The 8,979-nt window shown below is 38.3% G+C and overlaps 1 long non-coding RNA gene across 1 annotated transcript; it reads left to right on the top strand.

Annotated features, from left to right (window-relative positions):
- Positions 1 to 1,774: 1,774 nt before the first annotated feature.
- On the top strand, positions 1,775 to 8,585 carry LOC130566364 (uncharacterized). Its single transcript, XR_008964455.1, has 3 exons — positions 1,775 to 1,957; positions 4,745 to 4,777; positions 7,811 to 8,585. It is a non-coding gene; the product is annotated as an uncharacterized LOC130566364 (long non-coding RNA).
- The last annotated feature ends 394 nt before the right edge of the window (positions 8,586 to 8,979 follow it).

The following is an 8,979-nucleotide window of genomic DNA, read 5'->3' as shown; positions in this document are numbered from 1 at the left end:
CAAAAATGTGTCGACTTCTTTATGCCTTGTACTATACATTTGTCTTTGTCTACAGTCATTGCCTACTTGTTCAGGTAAATCAATATATGTTGACGTGTATGTTGTCTGTTGAAGTCGTCTTAATATGTCATGCTGCCGTCTTTTTCACTGTTGTCCTTATTGTCGTTTGGTTCTGTCAACTTTACTGTCGTTCTGTTCTGTCATCTTTGCTGTCATCCTGTCTGTCGTCCGTGCTGTCGTCCTGTCTGTCGTCCGTGCTGTCATCCTGTCTGTCGTCCGTGCTGTCGTCCTGTCTATTGTCCGTGCTGTTGTCCTGTCTGTCATCCTGTCTGTCGTCCTTGCTGTCGTCCGTTCTGTCGTCCGTGCTGTCGTCCGTGCTGTCGTCCTGTCTGTCATCCTTGCTGTCATCCTGTCTGTCGTCCGTTCTGTCGTCTGTGCTGTCATCCTGTCTGTCGTCCTTGCTCTGTTAGCTTTAAAATCGTTTAAACTGTGTCAAATATGTGCGCAGGCGCAGACACAAAGATGTTCAAACAAACGTCTTATCATCCTCACAATTAAAAAAGTTTACAAACTGTTTCCATACCTCCAGGTCTTAAACCTTTTTACTGAACGCGCAATGCGGAAGTCGCGTCTGACTCGTAACTGGAAGGATTATTCAAGCCGAGTTTCACAAATTTTTTTCAGCAGACTACCCAGATAGCAAACGGACATAGTTTCAGAGTTGTGCTTGCTAACAAGTTCGTGCCGTGCGCGCTTCAACTTTGCACTACTGCCATAAAGTTGGTTTGACCTTGGACGTTCGTGAATTTAGGGACCATCTCTAAAGTTACATACACATCAAAATATTTGTTTAAAAGCTCAATAGCATTTGAAGGGAATGACTTACAGCCACAAAACTAACTGTACAATGTTCATGTGTGTATCAGCTATAATGCACATCATTTAGATTTTTTATATTTACTATAATAAACTGTCAAATCAAATGCAAATATTCCTATGTGTCTCACTACTGTATGGACTCATACACAAAAATGGTGTGCATTATAGCTGACACACAAGTTTGTAAACTTTTTTTGTGAGGATGATAAGACGTTTGTTTGGACATCTTTGCATCTGTGCCTGTGCACATATTTGACACAGTTTAAACGATTTTAAACCTAACAGAGCAAGGACGACAGCACAGACGACAGACAGGACGACAGCACGGATGACACACAGGACGACAGCACGGACGACACACAGGACGACAGCACGGACGACAGACAGGGCGACAGCACGGATGACACACAGGACGACAGCACGGACGACAGACAGGACAACAGCACGGACGACAGACAGGACGACAGCACGGACGACACACAGGACGACAGCACAGACGACAGACAGGACGACAGCAAAGATGACACAACAGAACGACAGTAAAGTTGACAGAACCAAACGACAATAAGGACAACAGTGAAAAAGACGGCAGGACGACATATTAAGACGACTTCAACAGACAACATACACGTCAACATAAACTGATTTACCTGAACAAGTAGGCAATGACTGTAGACAAAGACAAATGTATAGTACAAGGCATAAAGCAGTCGACACATTTTTGGCACAAATGGAACTCCATAAAATTCATGACATCCCATCAAAAAATATGCGTCCACTCATGCGTAAGCGCACGTCTTTACGTACCGCATGTGACTTCGCACAAAAATTATTGACAGACTTCTGGATAGCTTTGCATGCAGAGTATCCTGCCTTAGCCGATCGCGCTTTGAAAACATTACTGCCCTTCTCCACAGAGTATCTTTGCGAGAGTGGGTTTTCAGCACTTGCCCACATAAAGAACAAATATCGACACAGACTCTGCATAGAGAATGATTTGAGACTCAGACTTTCTCCGATACAACCAAACATCACAGAGTTATGCAAGTCATTACAAGCACATCCATCTCATTAAGCAGTGAGTCATTTATTTATATATGAGTCGTATATCATTTATTGTTTGATAAAAGAAAATGACATGTATTTAAAATGCAAATAAAAAAATGTTTGAGACCACAATTGTGACTGTAAGAAAGGGTATGCAGAATGATGTTAAATCCCTGGGTGGGTACGCCATTGTACAAAGTTTGGAAACCACTGCTCTAGGATGAAGAGGTTTTTTTCTCAGATTATTTGTTTAACAAGGAACCACTGTGTATCACCTGGTGTATTGTTTTTATACTCTTAAAGGGATACTTCGCCCAAAAATGAGAATTCTGTTATCATTTACTCACCTACGAGTTGTTCCAAATATGTATAAATGTATTTGTTCTGATGAACACAGAGAAAGATATTTGCAAGAATGCTTATAACCAGACAGATTTTGCCCCCCAATAACTACCATAGTAGGAAAAAATGCAATGGTAGTCAAAAGTGCCCCAGAAATGTTTGCTGTCCTACATTCTACAAAATGTCTTCTTTTGTGTTCAACAGAACAAGTAATTTTTCCTACAATGGGAGTCAATGGGGGGCAAGATCTGACTGGTTATAATTTATGACATCTACTGTATTTAACTTTATTTTTGTATTTTCTATGTGCAATGTGTACTGTCATCATTAATTGACGACGTTTTGAAGTGACGCTAAAGAGAGCGAGGATGTGCCGTTTCCCTTCTTTCAATTCCTCCGTCCTCGCTTTCCTTTCTCCCTTCCCTCGTATCCTTAAGGGGTGGAGCTAAGACGCGAGGAAAGGAAACAAGGATGCAGAAATAAGAATTGAGGCGCACCCTTGTATACTAAATGAAGCAAGGATGTAGAGTTACATTCAAGTCATTTTACGGCATGAAGAAATTATTATTACGGAAAAAAACTTTTACATCTGCTATTTTAATGCTTAAAGATGAGTTTTAAGTGACTTTAAACATTAGTATATTTGTTTAAATTTTCTGCAAATAAATGCAAATAACAATTTGGGAGAAATGTTGTCACTAGTTCACTAAATGAAACAAAAATGATAATTTTATTTACGCTTCATGCCTAGACACCACGAGGAGTATGCAAGCTTCACGTTAGGGAACAGCACCACCCTGTGGACACTGTTAATTTGCTCCGTATACAAAAAGTAAAAGGTTTTGATTGCATGCATTTTAGTGGCAAGTATAGTGCTACAAAATGCAGATGAAATATCAGCAGATTTGGAATGAGGCTTTTTTAGTTAAACTACCAGAATAACACTACTTATTTAGGTCTACACTAACATACACTTAGGTCCATAAATATTTGGTAAGAGGCACATGTTTTGTTATTTAAGCTGTTTATAAAATTTATTTAAGTTACAGTTTTATAATGAATGTTAATTGAGCTTTATTTATTGTGTATTCACATAAACCCCCCCACCCCCCCCCCCCCGCAAGGGACCAAAATTAATTGGACAGTTCGATCAAAAGCTTTTTTGTTCAATAATTCTGAAATGTATTCTAAGTTTGGTGTTTGCATTTGGAAGCTGTTGCTGTAAACCAACATCAAGCTGTTCAGGGAGATCTCCATGCACGTGAAACAGGCCTTAGTGAGGTTTTACAAAACAAATACATCAGACAGATAGCCAAAACATTAGGAGTGGCCAAATCAACAATTCGGTACATTCTGAGAAAAACAACAACACTGAGCTCAGCAACAAAAATTCCTGGATGTCCAAGATATAAGATAAGTGGTGGATGATGGCATTATCCTCTCCACGATAAAGAAAATCTCTTTTACAACATCCATGACAGACAGACCCATAGACTCCTCTGTCCATCTCATTTTGTAGCTGCTATTGTACCTTCTTTGTCCTGCTTTTAAGAATCCCTTAATTCTTTTGGAATGAGTTTTGTTTTAAGGATCTAAGGCAGTTCTGAATATTTCGCTTATACTCTTACAGTAATTCTCCCGAGGATCTCTGCAGTTACAAAACAGACGCTATCCAAACACCCTGATGTGCAAATTACCCACTAGTTTTTAGCCTTACTTCTATACAAAAACAAGTTTGTCTCTAAGAATCCTAGGAGAGATTGTTTTGGGGATTTTAATGATCACTAAAATAGCTAAAACAACTGTGAAATATTATTAAACATACAAGAAATATAAACCCTTAAAATGTATCCTTATAAAAATAAACTTATAAATATAATAAAACATATATGACATTATATTTAGATCAAAAGAAATTGATGTTCAATATAAATCATTTTAATGCAAAAATAGGTATTGAGTGGGTCTTTAAGAACAGATATAGGCCTGGTTTAAAGCAACAGTTAACCAAAAAAATGACATTTGAAATTGCAATTCAATAAAGTTGCTTTCATTTTATATTCTTGAATGCTGTCCACAATGTTGAAGCGCTACGCATACACACATAAAAAACGTAATCATGACAAAATTAATATTTTTTTAGGTTAAGCAGTCAGTGAATGTTAAATTATGGCGGCATGTCAAAACTTCCAATCTCATTGGTTCTCGTAACTATTTTGTCACAAGAGACACAAGAACCATTGAGATTTTAAGTTTCTTACGTGCCACAATATTTTAATTTAGCTTGCGTTTGTTTGTCTGGTACATAATCTTAAAATATTGTCATGAAATATAATTTTGTCTAATAAACCTCACATCATTTGGATTACTTTAAAGATTTATTGACAGTATGTGATTTTTAAAGCTTCACCATTTAAGAATTCACTTATAAGAATTTAACATGATGCATTTTATTATTGCTTGTTTTTAACTGAAGAAAGGAGGACAGTACATCGGGGATAGCATGAGGGTGAGTACATTTTGAGAAATTAATATTTTTGGATGAACAATATAATGAAGTATTAAATCTAAAGTAACTAAGTAATACATTTAGGAGAGAAAATCTGAAAACAAATCCAGTCCTTCAGGGAAAGTCCTTCGAGTCCTTTAGGGAAATTGGAATGTGTGCGGGAATCACAAATTGGACAAAATAATGAAATTAAGGCGTTCAAGGTTGCTTATTTCACATAAAATGAATTGGAAACCATCATGTTCATTTAAATAGAGCAGCATGTTAATGAGTAATCAATTATGCCCCTTGTAGTGTGCATGTGCGTTTGGGGGATGTGCTCGATGTGCATGAAGTCAGCATGATGGAGGGTTAAAGCATTTCAATTTACTGCAACCCACTAGGGTGCCAATGCAAAGGCAGTAAGGATAAATGTCAGTGGAGGCTGCAGAATTCACAGATTTCTTACATCTGTTAATATGTGCCTTGTTGAGCTAACCTCATCCAGCAAATGTCCTCTATTGTAAGTCAAATACTGTATATTTATAGATCTGCTTGAGGGTTTTTACAGTAGATCATTTTTAGCATGTATAACACACTGACTGATTGGTTTTTGAATTTGAACTATTTTGATCTGTTTTGCTATAAACGTGGTTTCTTTCATCTTGTTGTCATAAAGCTATTTTTTTGGTATTATAGACATATTTTGTCTAGATTAGGTAGTCATAGATTTTTTTGTCCCCTCTTTTGTTAAGATTAATTGACCTATCGCTAAGCCCCGCCCCCCTTAGATACGGTCGCTAACTCGGACAAACAGACAGAGTTCGCTAATGTCTTGAGAGCTGTCAGTGTGAAAGCCTTGTCCCAAGAGTTTTTTCACACATTTTGCACACCCTCTCGTTGGGGAGCATTCTAGTGGGACTTAAATATATCATAGAGGGATATATAAAAGATTTTAGAATAAATATGGAAAATAATAAGATTAATTTGGAAGCGAGGGTTTACAGATCACAATGCAAGTGGGAGAAGCCGATCGTCATGATCGCAAGTGAATCGTTCATGTACCGCAGGGAAAGATTAAATTAATTTACATTTAACAAGTTTAATATGGAGAGGCATTGAAATGTAGACCTTCGTTTGTGGGCAATTCCAACGTTATGGATGTGACATTTTGCGTTATGGACGTGACATAAAAATGCTCAAAGAATGAATTTGTTACGAATATATTGAACCATCTGTTTATATTTTACTAAACCCTTGTTGATAGAGTCTAAACATAAAAAATTTCAGTCTATGAAAAATTTTCTATTTTAAAAATAGACATGCGTTATGGATGTGACAAAAAAAGGAAGCGGTTTTTGGGAGACGACAAACTTTTGTAGGATTTCTGTGCAATAAAATGCACAATCCTGAAGCAATAATACCCAATGAATGGAGAAGGGATGCCTCTTTAGAACATAAAATAGTTACTTTATTTTAATTTTCATGTGTCCATTTATGAGGAATATGTAGCGTTATGGATGTGACAATCCTGAAAATGGCACTTACCTGAAAAATCATGCACTAAAAATAAAACAAATACTTTACAAATTTGAAGAGAGATCTCACATGGGTATTTGAACCACCAAATGTTAATATCTGTGCTGTTACCATAGTAAAAAACGTTGGTAAAAACTTTATTTTTTTCGTGGTAAGGTTGACGGATCTAGGATTTTTTAAAAGCAGGGGCCACAATTTACAGAGGGGGGCCAAGTATAGTGCGCAATTCTTTTTCATTTTTCAATTGCTGCTGGCACTACCAGATTTCTGAACAAAACACTGGAGATGAGTTAGAGAATGATGCAGGTTTATTAATGATAAACAGAGATGAGTACAGGTCGGTAAGCCAACACAACACATGCTTATAAACATACTTTTGGTATGACCAAATACTATAGGGTTTTAAGTGTCAGACACTATTATCCGTCCCTGAACTATTTTACTTCTCTGAACTGTTAACTAATATGTGAATCCTATATTTAATCTAGCTGCTAAACAAATAAGGTAAACTAGCTAATAGACAAATGTTGTAGCTGCAGGGCTCAACGCTAAGGATTTTTCGACTGGCCCAGGCATTTTTACTTGCTCTGCCAACATTTTCACTGGCCCTGCCACAAAAAAATAAAATGGCTGTTATATATACAATAATAGTTATCGTTGTTTTTGACCCATCATGTTATCTTGTATTCTAATTAGCAAACTTATATGACACCAAAATTCAGTGTCTTAACTTTGTTTTGAAAAGTGGTGGGGACAGAGATGACAAAAACAATACTTTAATAAATTGTTTCTGTAATAACTCGTTGGGAATATTTATCATATATAGTGGGCAGACCGTTAGCTACGCCGCTTTTCGACTCCATCTCTCACAGTACAGGTATGTGGTTCCCAAACTGTATATTTGGGGAAGGTCTGTTGCGGTGCAATTTGGCTGTTGCGGGGAAAAATGTCACTTGTTCATTTGTTTACCGTTTTTGTGCCGAGTACTGGATGCACAAGCAAGCGCCGCGAGTATGGATGATGCACACATTTTTATACTGGCCACTTTTCTGAAGTCATGGCTCTCTGTCTTCTGCAAATAAAACTTACAAGTGTGAGCAACGGGAGATTGCGAGAAAGCAGCGCATCCTGCGTTTTCCACGAGTTTTAGATGTTAATGGCCCCTAAACAATAAACACCTTCCGCAAGCATTTCTTAATTTCTTCCATAAAGTGGTGGGGACATGTCCCACCCGCAAATTACGCCTATGCCAAAATTTGATACACAGCAAAAACTATTGACCTAACAAATATAAAGTTCAAACGTTATTAAAGACAAGTAGCCTAAACAGTCAGTAAATAAGAATCTCTTTCGGGTTGCTCCTGTTATCAGGGGTCGCCACAACCATTTTTATGCTGCATGCAGTCAGTAAATAAGAACAAATGAACAAAAAATGACAAGCTATAGCTGTAACAATACACAAGGCTGAAGGACGATGCCACACGGAGAAATGATATAAACTTGGATTTATTGCAGGGTTAATCGGTGAAAAGAAGACAGTTGTAACAATCCGGGTAACAGGTAACATCCACAGGTGAGTATAATCTAAATAACAGGTGACATCCACAGGTAATAAAGATTGGTCCAACTAGTGCACAGAACATAATACAACTAGACACGACAACAAAAGTCAGGTGAAAGGGAACGAGGATGGCCGGGAGAAGCTGCTGATGCGAGGGGCGTGGCTGCCAGCAGTGGAGTACATTTAGGTTTATAGGTTTAATGGTGTTCAGATACAGATATAATCAAATGCAATAATCAAAATGCAAAATAATATTTTCAGATAACAGAATGCATATTCTTCACTGTTCCATATAAAAATGACATAACTGACTGTTTTCCAGGTTACTCGTCAAGTCGGGTATTTTGACATACTTCTGTATGTAGCCTATCCCTTGAAGCACAAGAAGACATGGAAAGAAAGGAAGAGGCACGGGCTGATCGAGCAAGTCACAAATCCGTCAACTGTCTCGATCGTCTTTCACACTTGCTATCTGGCACTTTACCGGGGGTTATGAAACCCTGCTCCGAAGCAGGGTTAACACTGCTTTTGCAGGGTTAACTCCGCATTGCGGTGCCAACATGTGCAGTGTGAAATGAAGCGGGGGTAGAATGATACGACCAGACGCTTAGCAACGGATACCCAATCAAAAACTGAACAGTGCTTACCTCATTTCACAAGCTGTGCACAGTCACAGAAACTCTGTGCGCAGTGTAAACAATCCTTTGAGTTTTTTATTTATTTGAATGTCGGGACCTGAGGCTAGCACTGTTTTTTTGTCCTCGTTGTGTGTGTGCACGTATGTATGCTGAGCTGGCTGCGGTTGTCTTGGCAACCACACACGCTCACTGTTGGCGTGTATGTGTGTTTATGAGAATCACCTGTCACTCCGCATCTACCCTCATTAATCTGTGTTCTCACCTGGTGGTCATTAACTCAGCCTATTTATTCTCGGTCACTTTCTCACTTCCCTTGTACGTTCGTTGCATACAGTTGCCGTACTGTGAGTAGTAGTGTTTGACTACCCCTTGTCTTGCCCTTGTTATTTAGTGTTCTCTTGTCGTGTCGTGTGGATGTTCGTGTGTTGGATTATTTACCTTGTGGATTCCTGTTCTGTGTTCTCCGTGTCACTTCCCCCTATGCC

Source organism: Triplophysa rosa, linkage group LG15 (genome assembly GCF_024868665.1).
Source record: "Triplophysa rosa linkage group LG15, Trosa_1v2, whole genome shotgun sequence".
Taxonomy (NCBI): domain Eukaryota; kingdom Metazoa; phylum Chordata; class Actinopteri; order Cypriniformes; family Nemacheilidae; genus Triplophysa; species Triplophysa rosa.
Note: the sequence above shows the minus strand (reverse complement) of the source record. Positions and strands in the feature narration are given on the sequence as shown.